The sequence below is a fragment of the Phyllobates terribilis genome, unplaced genomic scaffold (genome assembly GCF_046119375.1).
Source record: "Phyllobates terribilis strain yellow unplaced genomic scaffold, ASM4611937v1 Scaffold_12__6_contigs__length_324123572, whole genome shotgun sequence".
Classification (NCBI taxonomy): Eukaryota; Metazoa; Chordata; class Amphibia; order Anura; family Dendrobatidae; genus Phyllobates; species Phyllobates terribilis.
The window spans coordinates 253,329,299-253,348,336 of NW_027362772.1; positions in this window are offsets into that span (position 1 = coordinate 253,329,299).

Genomic DNA, 19,038 nt, shown 5'->3' on the forward strand with positions numbered 1-19,038 from the left:
GTTCATGCAGAGGACGGGGCCGTGGCCAAGGTGAAAATGTGCCACAACCAACAGCCACATCTTCTCGCTCCCACTTCTTGACCGAATTACTAGGGAAGCACAGAACAACACCAGTATTGAGAACTGATCAGTGTGAACAGGTTATTAATTGGATAGCAGACAATACTTCCAGTTACCTGGGCACCACCACCTCCACACGTTCAACTCTTAGTAACCGTGAGTCTCGACCGCATACTCCTCCTCACCCTGATGCTCCTTCCTCCCACCATGCCGAGTGTCGTCAGACAGCAAGTGATCCCACACTTGGACACTCTGAAGAGCTGTTCACTGGTCCATTTCCATATTTGGGCCCCTCGCCTGATACGCTTGAAGTGGTGGAAGAGGAGATCCCATGTTGCGATGCCCAAATATTTGAACAGCCACGGCCACAGGAGGTCGACGTTGGCAATCTGTAACAAGAGGTGGACGATGACGAGACACAATTGCCAGTAAGTGAGGAGGAGGATCGTGGTGCGCAAGTGGAAGAGGAGGAGGTGGTGGATGATCTAGTAACTGACCCAACGTGGAAGGAGGACATGCAGAGTGAGGCCAGCAGCACACAGGGGGAGGGAGGCAGAGTACCCCAACAGGCAGGAAGAAGCAGTGTGGTGGCCGCAGACAGAAGGCAGGCAACCGTTCCCCGTAACACCAACACGAGGGACGTTGCCAGTACAAGCGGTAGGTCTTCCAGAGTCTGGAATTTTTTAAAGACTCTGCTGATAACCCCAAAAAGGCCATATGTTCCACCTGCCATGCCAGCATCAGCAGGGGTGACAAAACTACCAGCCTGACCACCACCAGCATGATCAGGCACATGGCAGCAAAGCACCCGACTTTGTGGGGCGAAACCCAGGGTCCACGACCAGTGTCAGCGGGTGTCACCACTGCTTCTTCCACTGTTGTGCGTGCAATAGAACCCCCTGTTGTGTGTGCAAGGCAATCCCCTGTCCATACTGCATGTAAAGATGCCCCCTCCTCTCAGTCTTCACTTGTTATGGCAGTTTCTCAAGAAACAGCATCAACGTCCACGTCCACGTCCCATCGCAGCGTTCAATTGTCCATATCCCAGACCTTTGAACGAAAGCGGAAATTCGCAGCTAACGCCCCACAGGCCACAGTCCTAAATTCGCACATTTCACGACTGCTTGCATTGGAAATGCTGCCTTTTAGGCTGGTGGAGACGGAATCCTTCCGCAATCTTATGGTGGTGGCCGTCCCTCGGTACTTGGTCCCAAGCCGACACTATTTTGCCCGGTGTGCCATCCCCGCACTACACAAGGACGTGTCCCAAAGCATCTGCCGTGCCCTCAACAACGCAGTTACTGGGAGAGTCCACCTGACAACGGACACGTGGACAAGTGCTTGTGGCCAGGGACGGTACATCTCTCTGACGGCACACTGGGTAAACATAGTGGAAGCCGGGACCCAGTCGGACCTTGGGACGGAACACATCCTCCCCACACCGAGGATTGCGGGCCCTATGTCAGTCAGAGTTGCCCCCACAGTGTACAGCTCCTGTGCATCCTCCTCCTCCTCCTCATGTTCAGCCTCCATCTCAGATATCACCACATCAGTTACAAGCTACAAGCATTGCAGTACTGCCTCCGCCAAGCGGCAACAGGCTGTGCTGAAACTCATAAGCTTAGGTGATAAACCTCACACTGCTTGTGAGTTGTGGACAGCTGTGAAAGAGCAGGCAGATCTGTGGCTGAGACCGCTGAACCTACATCCCGCAATGGTCGTGTGTGACAATGGCCGTAACCTGGTGGCGGCTCTGAGGCGAGGTGAGATCACACACGTACCATGCCTGGCTCATGTGCTTAACCTCGTGGTTCAGCGGTTTCTTAAATCGTACCCCGAGTTGCCAGATCTGCTCGTGAAAGTACTCTGCCTGTCAGCTAATTTTCGCAAGTCGGCTACAGCTTCCGCCGCCCTTGCTGTGTTGCAGCAGCGTTTGCAGCTTCCGGCACACCGACTGGTGTGTGATGTCCCCACACGTTGGAACTCTACCCTCCACATGTTGCAAAGGATTTGTGAGCAGAAGAGAGCAGTTGTGGAGTACCAGCTGCAACAAGGCCATCGATATTCAGGTCAGACCCCACACATAAGACCTCAGGAGTGGACCTGGATGTCTGACATATGTACCATCCTGACAAACTTTGAGGAGGCCACCAAGATGGTGAGTGGCGATGACACCATCATTAGTGTCAGCATCCCACTTGTCTGTCTTTTGCAACGCTCTCTGCAGAGAATTAAAGAGGAGGCATTGCAGCCAGAGTATGATGAGATGGATCAAGAAGCCGTAGCAGGCGATTACACACAGCCCAGCCTCATCTCATCCCAACGTGCATTGGGGGACAATAAGGGAGAGGAGGAGGAGGAGGAAGAACAGGAGCTGCTATCATGCATTGTAGACGGTAGTACCTGTACAAGTGTCATACCGTCGGTTCAGCGTGGGTGGCCTGAGGACAGGGGGAGGAGGAAGAGGAGGAGGAGGAGGAGGAGAGCATGGTCAGTCATCATCTTGGTGAGGACACGGAAATCTTGCCCTTTACCAGTCTGGCACGTGACGCGCCCCCTGGGCCTGTGCTGCTGCTGCTGTGCAGGGGGAATACCCGGAGCCGGATCGCTGGGGGTTGTAGTTCTCCGTGGCGGTGACCCGGTCCGTGCCCAGGGTGGTCAAACCAGTGGCAGTCTATTTGTATTGGAATAAGTGTCCAACTACGCCACCCGTGGATTGCGGTCAGTGGGGACCGCCGCTGCGCTGCCGACCGCTGAGGCTGATGTTGGTTGCGCAGCTGAGTATGGGATAACTCCCCACGGGAGGAGTATTGCCTCAGGGCAGCTAATGTGAGAGATGATGGGAGTGATGGTGTGAGGGTCCCAGTGCTAATGGTGCAGGAGCGGCAAGGAATCACAGAGACGTGAGGTGCGGTTCAGGGTCTTTACTGATGGTACAAGGCGGACCCTCCCGGGAGTACTGGCTAGTATAAGGGGCCTGGTCAGTCTGCGAGCAAGCAGGAGTTCCCCTGGCCAGGTGGAGTTGTAGGCCTCCCCGTTAATCTGCACTCTTCCTGGCTACCTTGCTGTCAGCGGTTACAAGTAGCCCATGTCCCTGAGTATACCGTGTGGTGCTCACCCGTATGGCTGGTGACCTGGGGCCTTCTGTTAGCCTCCGTTCCTGGATGGCGGCGCTGGTCCCTTCTCTGTGACTGAGCCTCCGGGCTTCTATGGCCAGAGGACCTGGAATCCCCTGCCGGCTGGTTTCTGCTGCTGGGTGTAGATCAGTCCCCACAGCCTCGGACTCCTGTGTCCGGTTTTAGTGTCCTTGTCCAGGGCGAGCTCTGCTCAGCTCCAGCCCCTGGACTTCTGCTACTGCTCCTACAGAGCTCCTAGTTCTTCCTTTCCCTCTCCAGGCTCTGACTGCTCTAATCCCGCCCCAGACCCAGTTTAAAAGGGCAGATTCCTCCCCTCCCAGGTCTGGGTGGGCAGTGTTGCATGCTTAGGGATCCTGACCAGAGAAACCTCCCACTTGCTCTCAGACATAATATCTCTATTACTGTGGCAACCAGACCCCTGGGGTGTCACATTCCCCCCTAGTAAATTTTAGTACTCCGGGACTAAACACATTTTTGAAGAAACATAAATACAAGGTATAACAATAACAAGACAACATATTTACAAGAAGCTTTAGTTCTTTAAAAGTCACGGCGTTTCCGTGACCGGGTGTCCATATCACCCAAGGTGAAGTTTATGAAACAAAGGGGTGTCCATGTCACCCAACAAGGCGAAGTCTTGGCACAGAATAGGGGACCTGTCCAAAGCAAACCCCTTGCGTTGGCCTTGGGCGTGGCTGCAAGGGTAGACTAACTACTTTGGGCCGCAAGGAGGCCACCCCAGACAGGTTTTCTCTTCCGCGGCCGTCTTCACAAGAGGCACCAAGGTGCAACTATCTACAAAACTGTTCCGGTTATCCAGTGTCCATAACCTGTTAGTCCAAATAAATCTGCAGGGTAACTGAGAAACATAATTAGTAACAGGCAACACACATAAACCATAAACATTTTTCAATAAACAGTCAACTCTACAGTGCATTGGTTTAGATTCTCCAGCGAGCGGGCATCTGACCTCTAGTGACTCTAGTGGACCTACGGAGCTCACTAACTGGTTCTGCACTACAGGGTGTAGGAGGTGTTATGGGCAAGCTGGGCAGCTTTCTGCACACTCTTTGGCTCACTAGGGGCACAGCAGGCTCACTACTAGCAGAGGGTTGATCCTCCTGTACTGCTGGTGTGGACTCTTCTGCCTCTTGGGCCGGCTGCTCTTCCAGCTCTACCGGTTCCTCTGTAGGCACTTGCGGGGCTGGCTGGAGAAAGGTGAGGACGGGTACCACGACAGCGCTGTTTACTTGTGTCCAAGACCGGGGGAAGTCTCCGAGTACGGTACTGATCATTTCTTCCCTTTCCTCTGCGGGTTGAGGGTTTCCTTGATCTTCTTCAGGGCTTTGCAGCTGCTCGGGACACTTCTTCAGGTGGTCTCTGGAGACAATGGCTGTGGTTTCTCCTCCATCCTTACTGATTACGCAGATTTTTGGGTTCTCATGGCTTGATGGCAGTACGGTGTACGGGTCCTTCTCCCACTGGTCGTCCAACTTGTGGAGCCGCCTCTTCCTCTTCAAGACCTGCTCTCCAGGTACCAGGGGAACAGTGGGAGCATACTGGTTATAAGCCTTCTCTTGCCTTTCTCTAGCTTGAGACAGACTTCGCTCGACGCTCTCCTGTACTTTCCGATACTGCTGCTGCCGTTCTGTATCCCAGTCTGCCTCTGGCGAGGTGTCCTCAGGCGTCAGGACTCCCATATCCAGGTCAATAGGCAGCTTAGCAGGTCTTGCTCTCATTAGGTAAGCCGGGGTACAGTTGGTGGAACCTACAGGGATGTGGTTATACAGGTCCACCAGATCGGGCAGTTTCTCAGGCCACAGACTGCGTTCTTCCAGGGGTAACGTTTTTAGCAGATCTATCACCACCTGGTTCATCTTCTCGCAGAGTCCATTGGTTTGAGGGTGATAGGGCGTTGTTCTTATCTTCTTGCAGCCATACAGGTTGCAGAACTCCTGGAAGACCTCTGCTTCGAAGGCTGGTCCTTGGTCTGTCAACACTTGGTCCGGGTACCCGTGTGGACGGCAGAAGTGCTGCTGGAAGGCTCTAGCTGCTGTTTGAGCCGTTAAGTCCTTGACCGGGACCACCACCAGGAACCGGGAGTAATGATCTACGATTGTGAGGGCGTAGACATACCCAGATCTGCTTGGAGCCAGTTTCACATGGTCCAGGGCTACCAGTTCCAGTGGCTGTCTGGTGATGATGGGCTGCAGGGGAGTCTTCTGGCTGGCACGGTCTTTTCTTCTCAGGTGGCACGGGCCACAGTCTCTGCACCACCTCTCGATGGCTCCTCTCATGCCTACCCAGTAGAACCGTTCACGCAACAAGAACTCCAGCTTCTTCCATCCGAAGTGTCCTGCTCCGTTGTGGTATGCCTCCAGAACCATAGCCGCGTCTCGTCTTGGGACCACTACCTGCCAGGTCAACTCATGTGTTCGAGAGTTAACCATTCTCCGGCACAGCTTCTCCCTGTAGAGGAACAGCTTACTTTTCTCCTTCCACAGTTGCTTGGTCTCCTCCGGAGCGTCTGGGTCAAGACAGGCATCGGCTTGGGTCAGCATTTCCTTCACCAAATGGACTGCGGGATCACTGTCTTGCGTCTCCGCCCAGTTGTAGTGGGGCAAGGGATTGAACGTCACGGAGCGCCTGTCCTTCACACGGTGGGAATACAGGGTAATCCCATGACGGTGGAACGCAGGGAGCTCAACTTCTTCCAGATCTTCTGGATCTTCCCCTACGTCCGGTAAGTTCGGCATTCTAGACAGGGCATCCGCGTTGGCATTTGAGCGTCCTGCCTGGTATTTGATGGTGAATTCAAAGTTGGACAGGCGGGCCATCCATCTCTGTTCCAGGGCACCGAGCCTTGCAGTGTCCAGGTGTGTCAACGGGTTGTTATCCGTGTAAACGGTGAATTTGGAGGAGGCAAGGTAATGCTTGAAACGTTCGGTCACTGCCCACACTACTGCCAGGAACTCCAGCTTGAATGAGCTATAATTCTCAGGGTTCCTCTCCGTGGGCTGTAGCTTTCGGCTGGCATAAGCGATTACCCGTTCTTTCCCTTGCTGGATCTGGGACAGTACGGCTCCTAGCCCGATGTTGCTTGCGTCTGTGTGGAGGATAAAGGGCTGGCTGTAGTCTGGATATGCCAGGATTTCATCCCCCGTGAGGGCCATCTTCAGCTGGCAGAAGGACTCCTCCTCCAGCTTTTCCCACCTAAAGGGCGGCTTCTGGTTTTTGGCTTTCCGAGATTGACCTATCAGGAGGTCCTGCATAGGGGCTGCCATTTTGGTGAAACCGGGAATGAATCTTCGGTAGTAGCCTACCAACCCGAGGAACTGCCGCACTTCCTTTATGCTGGAGGGTCTTGGCCAGTCCTTAATTACGGTGATCTTATCAGGGTCGGGAGCCACTCCGTCAGCACTCACCACGTGTCCCAGGTACTGCACCTTTGGTTTCAGGAGGTGACACTTGGAGGGTTTCACCTTTAGGCCGTAGTTTGCCAGAGCTTCAAACACTTCTGCCAGGTGTTTCAGATGGTCCTCGTAGGTCTTGGAATAGACGATGACATCGTCCAGGTATAACAGGACCGTCTCGAAGTTCCGGTGTCCCAGACAGCATTCCATCAACCGTTGGAAGGTTCCTGGTGCGTTGCAGACCCCGAACGGCATGCAGTTAAATTCGCTGAGACCCATCGGGGTGGTGAATGCGGTCTTCTCCCGGTCCGCCTCTGCTACAGGAACCTGCCAGTACCCGCTAGTGAGATCCAAAGTAGAGAAGAAGTTAGCAGATTTTAATGCAGCTAAGGACTCTTCTATCCTTGGTAACGGGTACGCATCTTTGTGTGTGATACGGTTGACCTTCCTGTAGTCTACACACATTCTCATGGTGTTGCCTTTCTTTTTCACTAAGACTAGTGAAGCTGCCCAGGGGCTACAGCTGTCCCTGATTACCCCAGCCTCCTTCATGTCTCTAAGCATCCCCTTGGCGTGTTGGTAGTGTGCAGGGGGTACGGGTCGGTATCTCTCCTTTATGGGAGGATGGTCTCCCGTGGGGATGTGGTGTTCTACCCCCTTTACTCGCCCGAAGTCTAGCGGGTGTTTACTAAACACTCTCTCGTACTCTCGAACCACCCGATAGACTCCCTGTTTCTGGTGTGAGGGAGTGGAGTCAGTACCCAAATGCAGTTGCTGACACCAGTCCTCCATTGGTTTCTTAGAGCCGTTACCTTCCTCTGATTGAGATGGAGGCAAGGGTTCCACGGCCTGTACAGAATTCTGGTTTATGGTGAACAATTTGGCTAGCGTGGCATACCGGGGCAGGTGTACTTCTCTCTCCCCGATATTTATGATGCGAACGGGCACCCTCCCATGGCGTACATCGACCACCCCCCGTGCTGTCAAAATGGTGGGCCTACTGTCTGAGTAGACGGGTTCTACCATTGCTTGGTAGTCTCTACCTCTTAGACCAATAGCTGCCCGGCACCAAATCATCATCTCACTTTTTGGGGGCATGGCAATAGGGAACGGGTCACACATTCTCATGCTACCTATCTCACCACCAGATAGTTCCACCTGTTGCCGCTTCATCAGTGCCCGGATCTCTTTTTGGAGCACACGCTGCTGGCCGGAACTGGCGTTCTTGGCAACCTGCTGTAAAATGAGAATCACCTCTGCAAGACAATTTTCAATCACATTAGTTCCCAAGGTTATTCTAGGGTGACTCTCATGACGGTCTATGTCCACTATTATCAGTCCTTGTGCCGCCAGTTCGACTTTACCGATCATAATGGTCACCTCTTTGAATCCCACCTGCGGCACGGGCTGGCCATTGCTGGCGATGATACTCAGATCGTCATCTGGGTAGCGGGTTATGTCCGAGTCATTCCAGTACTGTTTAAAGAGCACGTACGGGATGGTGGTCACCTGTGACCCAGTGTCTAGTAGGGCACTCATAGGAATGCCATCCAGTACCACAGGCAAGATTGGACGTCCCCCTACGTATTTATCACGCCAGTTTGATGGGCCTGATGGTCTTATGCCTGGGGGTTGGCCCTCTACCCCAGGTTGTGCCCGTTTAAATGACAGTACCTTGCTACATGTCCGGGTTGATTGCAGCGGCGGCAGATGGGTCGTCCGTCCTCGTTGTATCTGTCGCTGGGTCTTCCTCTGGCCGGTGGGGTCCTCCTCAGTCGGTGCCACGGGACGTCCTCCGGTCCGGATGTCAGCTGGATCTTTCCTGGAGAAGAGACCTGTAAAGACTGCACAGTTCTGGTTAGCGCGGCAACACTCTTAGTCAGCTCTTGGACCTGATGGTGCAGGTCTGTAGCCGGGTCACTGTTTAAAGCCTGCGCATCAGCTCCCACAGGCCCTGCAGACAAGGGCGCCGTCTCCTGGTGGTAAGTGATAGCAGGGCGCCTGTGGGTCACAGCGCCACCTGGTGCCGGTTCTCGGAGCACCCGGATGGCTCTGTCCTTGAACTGTGCAAAGTCCAGGTCAGGGTCCTGTAAGGCCATTGCCCGCAACTGGGTTCGGTGGGCATTGCACAGTAGACCCTCAATAAATTGTTCAGTCAACAGCTTATCTTCATTTCCCACGCTGTCAGGGTCTGCCTGCTTAATGGCTCTCAGGGCCTCTTGTAGGTTTAGCGCATAGTCTCTTATACTCTCATGTGCCCGTTGTTTACACCCGTAAAATCTGAGCTTTATTTCGGCTGAGGTGCGGGTATCAAATGTGTCTTTCAGCCGGGCTAGTATTTCTCTGACAGTCCTCTTCCTCCCAGGTGGCCAGGACTTTACCTCCCTTTGGGCTGCCCCGATTAATTGGGCCACCAGGATGCTCACTTTTTGCTCTTCTGTGAGGGGGTACACCTGGAAGAGGCTATCCAGTCTTTCTCTAAAGTCATTTAGAGTATGTGACTCCCCTGAGTACTGGGGTAGCCAGGTTGCCCCCGGGATATAGGGCATGGTGAATGGCATGACTGCTGCAGCGGTTGCACTGGCGATGGCTGTGGCAGTGGAGCTCCCCTCGGTGTCCGACATCCTCCTTCCCCCCTAGTGGACCGTGGCCTACCTTGCGATGCTCTTCTTCCGTAGGCCGCGGCTCCGCAGTCGATCGTCGGGGTTGAGGACCTGGCGTCGCGCTCCGATGACGTCAGCGTCACTCTTCCTCCCTTCCAGGACCTTGCGCAGCGTCAGAGCGTGGGGCGGAGCGTGGGGCGGAGCTTCGGATCTCGCGCGCTTTCGGCGTCCACGCCCCTCTTCTTCCCGTGCGGCGTCCCGAAGATGGCGTCCGAAGACGGGAAGCAGCTGCGGATGGCGGGAAGAAGGCAGAAGACGGCGGGAAACGGTCCAAGATGGCGTCTGATGGCGGGAATCGGCTCCGGATGGCGGGAAACGACTCCGGACGGCGGGAAACTTCACCACAGGTAAGTATAAGTCTCTTTTTCAGGCACGCAGTACCCGGTGGTTGCGGGCACGAAATCCTGCCGACTACGCCAAAGTTGACGCGCCCCCTGGGCCTGTGCTGCTGCTGTGCAGGGGGAATACCCGGAGCCGGATCGCTGGGGGTTGTAGTTCTCCGTGGCGGTGACCCGGTCCGTGCCCAGGGTGGTCAAACTGACGCGCCCCCTGGGCCAGTGTTGTTTGGGGGATACCCGGAGCCGGATCAGATGGGGGGTTGTAGTCTCCGAGTGGCTGTGATCCGGTCCGTGCCCAGGGTGTCAAGCTCAGTGTGTGGCAGTCCTACAGGTGTTACTGGATGTTCTTTAGTGTCGACTACGCCACCCGTTGATTTGCGGTCAATACGGCCGCCGCTGCAGCAGGGTCCGCTGAGGCTGGTGGTGTGTGTGCAGCTCTGGTAGTATAACCCCCAACGGGAGGGGTATAGCCTCAGGGGGTCAGGTGTAGAGGATGGTGGTTGTGGTGGTGCAGTGAGGATGGTAATGAGACTCAGAGCCGGGCTGTGCAGTTCAGGGTTTTTACTTACTGCTGTTCTTGTGGTCACTCTGGCCTTGAGTGACCGCCCGAGCCGTGCTGCGTCCACCAGGTCCTGGACTCGGCCAACCCCCAGGTGATTCTGGAGCGTGGTCCTGAGCTCCCTTTCTGACTTGTCCTTCTCTCTGGCCTTCCCCACCAGGGATCCACCTATGTCCGGCTCCCTTGGGCCTCTTGTTGGTAAAACCCTTGTCTCTGGGTTCCCTGACCCTATGCACGGTTTGCCTTCCAGGTGGATTTAGTGGGTGGTCGTGGCAGATCCTGCCCACGACCTCCGGTCTCTGGCTGAGGATTAGTGCCCTCCACCAGCTTGGGATCCGGTACCCTTGTGCCAACCCTTCACCCTTCTGGTTGTATTTGGGCTCTTGGGGTTCCCTCTTCTCCCCCTCTGGGTCCTTCTTTCTCCTCTCTCTCTCTCTTGGCCTTGGAGCTGCTCTTCTCCTCTGCTCTCTTCCTCTACAAAGACTGACGTCTCACAGACTGACTGACCCTGATCTAAGATGGTTCCCACCTTATATACTCCCTCTATGTGTGAGCTCAGGTGACCAGCACCCAATGAGCTCCTAGCATTACCCAGACTGCTCCCCCTATCTGCCCCTACGCTACTGGGATGTTCCACCCCCCTCCCACTCCAGCCAGGGACAGACACTGTCGTACCTGCACATTTCTCTAGTGGGAGTACCATCGGTCTGTCCCCCGGAAATGGGATGTATGTAGTGCATGCAGCCTACTGAGCTCAGTTCCACACTCCATCCTTACCCGGGAGTGGAATACCACACCTCTGGCTGAGGTGCAATACCCCTGTAGCAGCCGAATCCTCAGGGTGCTACAAAACCAGTGGCAGTCTATTTGTATTGGAATAAGTGTCTGACTACGCCACCCGTGGATTGCGGTCAGTGGGGACCGCCGCTGCGCTGCCGACCGCTGAGGCTGATGTTGGTTGCGCAGCTGAGTATGGGATAAGTCCCCACGGGAGGAGTATTGCCTCAGGGCAGCTAATGTGAGAGATGATGGGAGTGATGGTGTGAGGGTCCCAGTGCTAATGGTGCAGGAGCGGCAAGGAATCACAGAGACGTGAGGTGCGGTTCAGGGTCTTTACTGATGGTACAAGGCGGACCCTCCCGGGAGTACTGGCTAGTATAAGGGGCCTGGTCAGTCTGCGAGCAAGCAGGAGTTCCCCTGGCCAGGTGGAGTTGTAGGCCTCCCCGTTAATCTGCACTCTTCCTGGCTACTTTGCTGTCAGCGGTTACAAGTAGCCCACGTCCCTGAGTATACCGTGTGGTGCTCACCCGTATGGCTGGTGACCTGGGGCCTTCTGTTAGCCTCCGCTCCTGGATGGCGGCGCTGGTCCCTTCTCTGTGACTGAGCCTCCGGGCTTCTATGGCCAGAGGACCTGGAATCCCCTGCCGGCTGGTTTCTGCTGCTGGGTGTAGATCAGTCCCCACAGCCTCGGACTCCTGTGTCCGGTTTTAGTGTCCTTGTCCAGGGCGAGCTCTGCTCAGCTCCAGCCCCTGGACTTCTGCTACTGCTCCTACAGAGCTCCTAGTTCTTCCTTTCCCTCTCCAGACTCTGACTGCTCTAATCCCGCCCCAGACCCAGTTTAAAAGGGCAGATTCCTCCCCTCCCAGGTCTGGGTGGGCAGTGTTGCATGCTTAGGGATCCTGACCAGAGAAACCTCCCACTTGCTCTCAGACATAATATCTCTATTACTGTGGCAACCAGACCCCTGGGGTGTCACACACGCATGGCTGACTTTATGTTACGCTGCCTTAACCGTGACCCTCGCGTTGTCAAAATGTTGGGTGACAGTCATTACTGGTTGGTGACACTTGTAGACCCCCGCTACAAGGAGAACTTTCACTCTCTTATTCCTGAGGTGGAGAGGTCTACAAAAATGGGGCAATACCAGAAGGCCCTTGCTGCAGAACTCTTAAAAAAATTCCCATCTGAACACGCTAGCGGCAGAGGTCACAGTTCGTTGCCCAACCAAGGCGTACGGGCGAGAGAGATGCAACTCCAATCCAGCAGAGGCAGGGGAACACTGTCAACGTTCTGGGACAGTTTTCTGACACCCGCCCAGCTTACAGGCCCTGAGGCGCGGGGTACTCTCACAAGGAGTGGAAAGTTTCAAAAGAAGGTGAGGGAGTACCTTGCCGATCGTACCAGCGTCCTCCGTGATTCCTCTGTGCCTTTTAATTATTGGGTATCCAAGCTGGACACTTGGAATGAACTCGCTCTGTACGCCTTGGAGGTCCTGGCCAGCCCTGCCGCTAGCGTGCTATCGGAGCGTGTTTTTAGTGCCGCTGGGGGAATTATAACTGATAAGCGCACTCGCCTGTCAACTGACAATGCTGACAAGCTGACCCTTATCAAAATGAACAAGGGCTGGATTGGGCCAGACCTCTCATCACCACCAAATGACAGCAGAGTAACATAAAGTCAAATCTACTGTGTTATTTCGGGAGGTGTATTCACATGCACCGCTTCACACCCACACATGGGTATACGCTTCCTCGTTTCGGCTGTTTAATCTTCTTCTCCTTATCCTCAGCCTCCACCACCACTATACCACCAGGGTGCCAGCATTGCAAGTTCCTCCGTCCTAATTTTTGGCAGCTTTTGCTGGGAAAGCATAAGCAAATACCATGGGACACCCACTCCCCAGTAATGGGACTTATGTTTGTAATATGCTGTACTGCATGGCTCTTGTAAGGGGCATTGCAAGTTGCTCCATCCTAATTTTTAGCAGCTTTTGCTGGGAAAGCATAAGCAAATACCATGGGACACCCACTCCCCAATAATGGGACTTATGTTTGTAATATGCTGTACTGCATGGCTCTTGTAAGGGGCATTGCAAGTTGCTCCGTCCTAATTTTTGGCAGCTTTTGCTTGCAAGGCATAAGCAAATACTATGGGACACCCACTCCCCAATAATGGGACTTATGTTTGTAATATGCTGTACTGCATGTGACGCGCCCCCTGGGCCGTGTGTACACGTGTGTGGGATACCCGGTGCCGGGTCTCTGGGGTCTGTAGTCTCCGTGGCGGTGACCCGGTCCCGTGGCTCAGGCTGGTCAAACCAGTGGCAGTCTTTCTTAGGTTTTGAGGTTAATTGTCCGACTGCGCCACCCGTGGATTGCGGTCAGGGAGTACCACCGCTGCGAGGCAGACCGCTGAGGCTGGTGTTGTGTGCGCAGCATAGAATGGGATAACTCCCCTCGGGAGGAGTATAGCCTCAGGGCAGTGAGTGTGGATGATGGGGGTGATGGTGCACGAGCGCAGCAGGAATGACTCAGAGTCTTTGCAGTGCAGTTCAGGGTCTTTACTGATGATTATAAGGTAGACCCTCCCGGGAGTACTGGCTAGCATAAGAGGCCTGGCAGTCTGTGAGCAAGCAGGAGTTCCCCTGGCCAGGTGGAGTTGTAGGCCTCCCCGTCTGTCTGCACTCTTCCTGGCTACCTTGCTGTAAGCGGGTAGAAGTAGCCCACGTCCCTGAGTGTACCGTGTAGTGCTCACCCGTATGGCTGGTGACTTGGGGCCTTCTGTTAGCCTCCGCTCCACGACGGCGGTGCTGGTCCCTTGCTTGTGACTGAGCCTCCGGGCTTCTATGGCCAGAGGACTTGAAATCCCCTGCCGGCTGGTTTCTGCTGCTGGATATATAAGTCCTCACAGCTTCGGACTCCTGCGTCCGGTTCCTATTGTCTTCTGCCAGGGCGAGCTCTGCCCAGCTTCCAGCCCCTGGTCTTTAGCTCCTAGCTCCTACAGAGCTCCTTGCTGTTACTTTCCCTTGCTCTCACTCTGACTCTGACTGTTCTCTGACTCACTCAACCCCGCCCCAGATCCAGTTTATAAGGACAGAATTCTCCCCTCCCAGGACTGGGGCAGGAGGATGTTGCATGTTTAAGGGATCCTGACCAGGAAACCTCCCACTTGCTCTCCGACGTAATATCTCTATTGCTGTGGTGACCAGACCCCTGGGGTGCCACACATGGCTCTTGTAAGGGGCATTGCAGTTCCTCATAATTTTTGGAAAGCCTTCCATTCACTGCTTAGGCCAACAGTGCACGGGAGACCCAGTTGCTATAAATTGAAAAAAAGGTTTAGTTAACTCCCTCTGACTTCCATGTCATTTCCAAGGGGCATTGGAGTGGCTCGAAATTTTAGGTAGGCATTGCACTCACTGTATGCCCTATAACTGTGTAGCCGAACCGCTCCTTTTGTTACAGAAACATATCCTACAAGACATATCTGGTTGACTGGCCTGATATTGATGTGAATGGTCCCTGTTCCTCCTGCTCTTTCTCCTTTGCCACCACCTCATCCATCATTTATCACCTGAAGCTTTGTTTTAACGGGAGTCATAGAACTGGGATAGTAGCAGGAAAACATCCAGCAATCCTCGGAGGAGGTAGGATATGCGCCAAAACGCGGACCACCTCAGGCCTAGCCGCTACTACATACATGCGCTTGCATTCCAAGAAAACAAAGCAGATGCTAACTTCTATCATCATCATCATGCTCCTCACCTAGGCACTCTCAACTCCCCTGATGGAGAAGCCAGGGCCCACCGGAGGAGTCTGGTTCTCTGGTGGGCTCGTCCAATGCTGCCCTAAAGCAGGCCAGGCTAAGAAAAGTGTGGGGGAAGGTGACAGGAGAAATCAGGGCGGCTGGGGACCGAGTATGGACACCTGGCCGCCACCTGGCGGCTGGGGACCGAGCGTGGACACCCGGCCGCCGGGCGGCTGGGGACAGAGTATGGATACCTCGCTGCCGAAGCGGCCATGAGGTAGTGGCCAGCTTCGGCCTCCTCCAAACTAAAAGGCCCCATTTCAAGTGAAAGCTAGCAGTATGGTATTGCAGCCTGCGGGTGGGTGGGTGGTTGGCTGCATATTTTCGCTTGCATTGCAAGGAATGGGGGAGGTACAATTGAACACTGCCCTGGGACAAGGACTTGCACGGGGATAGTTGCAAGTCTGCATCTTCGGATGCGGCAAGGATCACTTCTGATGGGCACACTTTTAGACAGTGACCTGGGGGTCAGAGATGCTTCCAGGGGTCTTCCCCATGCTGATCCCTTGTCTTTTCAGCACTGTATGCATGTGTCACACAGCACATGGCCAGATAAGGTTGTAAAATGTTAAAATGACATTTCCCGGTGAAAGCATTTGTCACGGTTGAAAGCAATACAAAAGTGCAAAAACGCATGAAAAATGCTACTTGTGAACATAGCCCAAGGTGTGGAGGAGTATTTTTGTTTTTGGTTATTTATTTTACCTTATACACAAGTTTTTACCCTGGAAAGGAAATTCCTTAACATATTTCACAGGAAAACCGTTTCAGTTTCGTTTTTGAACGTTTTATTGTGAGCCCGCAAAAGTGGCTTAATACCTCTGACCACGTTGTTGACAGCAGTGACCTGGGGGTCAGAAATGCTTCCAGGGGCGATCCCCATGCTGTCCCCATGTCATTTGAGCACTGTCACTATCGTTTTGGGCACTTTTTAGGCTTTCTACAGACTGCCGGGGGTGCTGCCGCAAAAATGTTCGGGTCTCCCATAGACTAACATTGGGCTCGTTGCTCGGGTCGAGCACCCGAGTATCACAGTGAGCTCGGACCGAACTTCGAGCACCCGAGCATTTTAGTGCTCGCTCAACACTAGTATTCACCAAGTGATGTGGCTCAGAGAATCCTCAGGGTCGTGGCTCTTAGGATCCTCAGGGGCGTGTCTTTAAGATGCTCTGCATAATTACCCCGTGCGCCACACCCCCTGAGCAAAGACCTTAAAAATTGGCACTAAATAAAAAGACCCATATCTCTGGAACCGTATAGCGGATTTATGCAAAACAAAAAGCAAAAACACTTTGGGGAGCAAGGGGGAGAAAATAAGGGCAAAAACTGCCCACTTTTGAGATAGTGACAAATACTCTTTAAATGCACAGTGGGCATGATTTTTCCACTTTTCTTGAACTGTCAAACAAAGCAGATTATCTGCAGAAAACAATGTAGTAGAAAAATGCAGCTTTTACAATTCATGGGAATATGGTCTAAGCGTCATCCAACATTAGGCCACTGCGCATCAGCTCCCACAGGCCCTGCAGACAAGGGCGCTGTCTCCTGGTGGTAAGTGATAGCAGGGCGCCTGTGGGTCACAGCGCCACCTGGTGCCGGTTCTCGGAGCACCCGGATGGCTCTGTCCTTGAACTGTGCAAAGTCCAGGTCAGGGTCCTGTAAGGCCATTGCCCGCAACTGGGTTCGGTGGGCATTGCACAGTAGACCCTCAATAAATTGTTCAGTCAACAGCTTATCTTCATTTCCCACGCTGTCAGGGTCTGCCTGCTTAATGGCTCTCAGGGCCTCTTGTAGGTTTAGCGCATAGTCTCTTATACTCTCATGTGCCCGTTGTTTACACCCGTAAAATCTGAGCTTTATTTCGGCTGAGGTGCGGGTATCAAATGTGTCTTTCAGCCGGGCTAGTATTTCTCTGACAGTCCTCTTCCTCCCAGGTGGCCAGGACTTTACCTCCCTTTGGGCTGCCCCGATTAATTGGGCCACCAGGATGCTCACTTTTTGCTCTTCTGTGAGGGGGTACACCTGGAAGAGGCTATCCAGTCTTTCTCTAAAGTCATTTAGAGTATGTGACTCCCCTGAGTACTGGGGTAGCCAGGTTGCCCCCGGGATATAGGGCATGGTGAATGGCATGACTGCTGCAGCGGTTGCACTGGCGGTGGCTGTGGCAGTGGAGCTCCCCTCGGTGTCCGACATCCTCCTTCCCCCCTAGTGGACCGTGGCCTACCTTGCGATGCTCTTCTTCCGTAGGCCGCGGCTCCGCAGTCGATCGTCGGGGTTGAGGACCTGGCGTCGCGCTCCGATGACGTCAGCGTCACTCTTCCTCCCTTCCAGGAACTTGCGCAGCGTCAGAGCGTGGGGCGGAGCGTGGGGCGGAGCTTCGGATCTCGCACGCTTTCGGCGTCCACGCCCCTCTTCTTCCTGTGCGGCGTCCCGAAGATGGCGTCCGAAGGCGGGAAGCAGCTGCGGATGGCGGGAAGAAGGCAGAAGACGGCGGGAAACGGTCCAAGATGGCGTCTGATGGCGGGAATCGGCTCCGGATGGCGGGAAACGACTCCGGACGGCGGGAAACTTCACCACAGGTAAGTATAAGTCTCTTTTTCAGGCACGCAGTACCCGGTGGTTGCGGGCAAGAAATCCTGCCGACTACGCCAAAGTTGACGCGCCCCCTGGGCCTGTGCTGCTGCTGCTGTGCAGGGGGAATACCCGGAGCCGGATCGCTGGGGGTTGTAGTTCTCCGTGGCGGTGACCCGGTCCGTGCCCAGGGTGGTCAAACCAGTGGCAGTCTATTTGTATTGGAATAAGTGTCCGACTACGCCACCCGTGGATTGCGGTCAGTGGGGACCGCCACTGCGCTGCCGACCGCTGAGGCTGATGTTGGTTGCGCAGCTGAGTATGGGATAACTCCCCACGGGAGGAGTATTGCCTCAGGGCAGCTAATGTGAGAGATGATGGGAGTGATGGTGTGAGGGTCCCAGTGCTAATGGTGCAGGAGCGGCAAGGAATCACAGAGACGTGAGGTGCGGTTCAGGGTCTTTACTGATGGTACAAGGCGGACCCTCCCGGGAGTACTGGCTAGTATAAGGGGCCTGGTCAGTCTGCGAGCAAGCAGGAGTTCCCCTGGCCAGGTGGAGTTGTAGGCCTCCCCGTTAATCTGCACTCTTCCTGGCTACCTTGCTGTCAGCGGTTACAAGTAGCCCACGTCCCTGAGTATACCGTGTGGTGCTCACCCGTATGGCTGGTGACCTGGGGCCTTCTGTTAGCCTCCGCTCCTGGATGGCGGCGCTGGTCCCTTCTCTGTGACTGAGCCTCCGGGCTTCTATGGCCAGAGGACCTGGAATCCCCTGCCGGCTGGTTTCTGCTGCTGGGTGTAGATCAGTCCCCACAGCCTCGGACTCCTGTGTCCGGTTTTAGTGTCCTTGTCCAGGGCGAGCTCTGCTCAGCTCCAGCCCCTGGACTTCTCCTACTGCTCCTACAGAGCTCCTAGTTCTTCCTTTCCCTCTCCAGGCTCTGACTGCTCTAATCCCGCCCCAGACCCAGTTTAAAAGGGCAGATTCCTCCCCTCCCAGGTCTGGGTGGGCAGTGTTGCATGCTTAGGGATCCTGACCAGAGAAACCTCCCACTTGCTCTCAGACATAATATCTCTATTACTGTGGCAACCAGACCCCTGGGGTGTCACACACGCATGGCTGACTTTATGTTACGCTGCCTTAACAGTGACCCTCGCGTTGTCAAAATGTTGGGTGACAGTCATTACTGGTTGGTGACACTTGTAGACCCCCGCTACAAGGAGAACTTTCACTCTCTTATTCCTGAGGTGGAGAGGTCTACAAAAATGGGGCAATACCAGAAGGCCCTTGCTGCAGAACTCTTAAAAAAATTCCCATCTGAACACGCTAGCGGCAGAGGTCACAGTTCGTTGCCCAACCAAGGCGTACGGGCGAGAGAGATGCAACTCCAATCCAGCAGAGGCAGGGGAACACTGTCAACGTTCTGGGACAGTTTTCTGACACCCGCCCAGCTTACAGGCCCTGAGGCGCGGGGTACTCTCACAAGGAGTGGAAAGTTTCAAAAGATGGTGAGGGAGTACCTTGCTGATCGTACCAGCGTCCTCCGTGATTCCTCTGTGCCTTTTAATTATTGGGTATCCAAGCTGGACACTTGGAATGAACTCGCTCTGTACGCCTTGGAGGTCCTGGCCAGCCCTGCCGCTAGCGTGCTATCGGAGCGTGTTTTTAGTGCCGCTGGGGGAATTATAACTGATAAGCGCACTCGCCTGTCAAC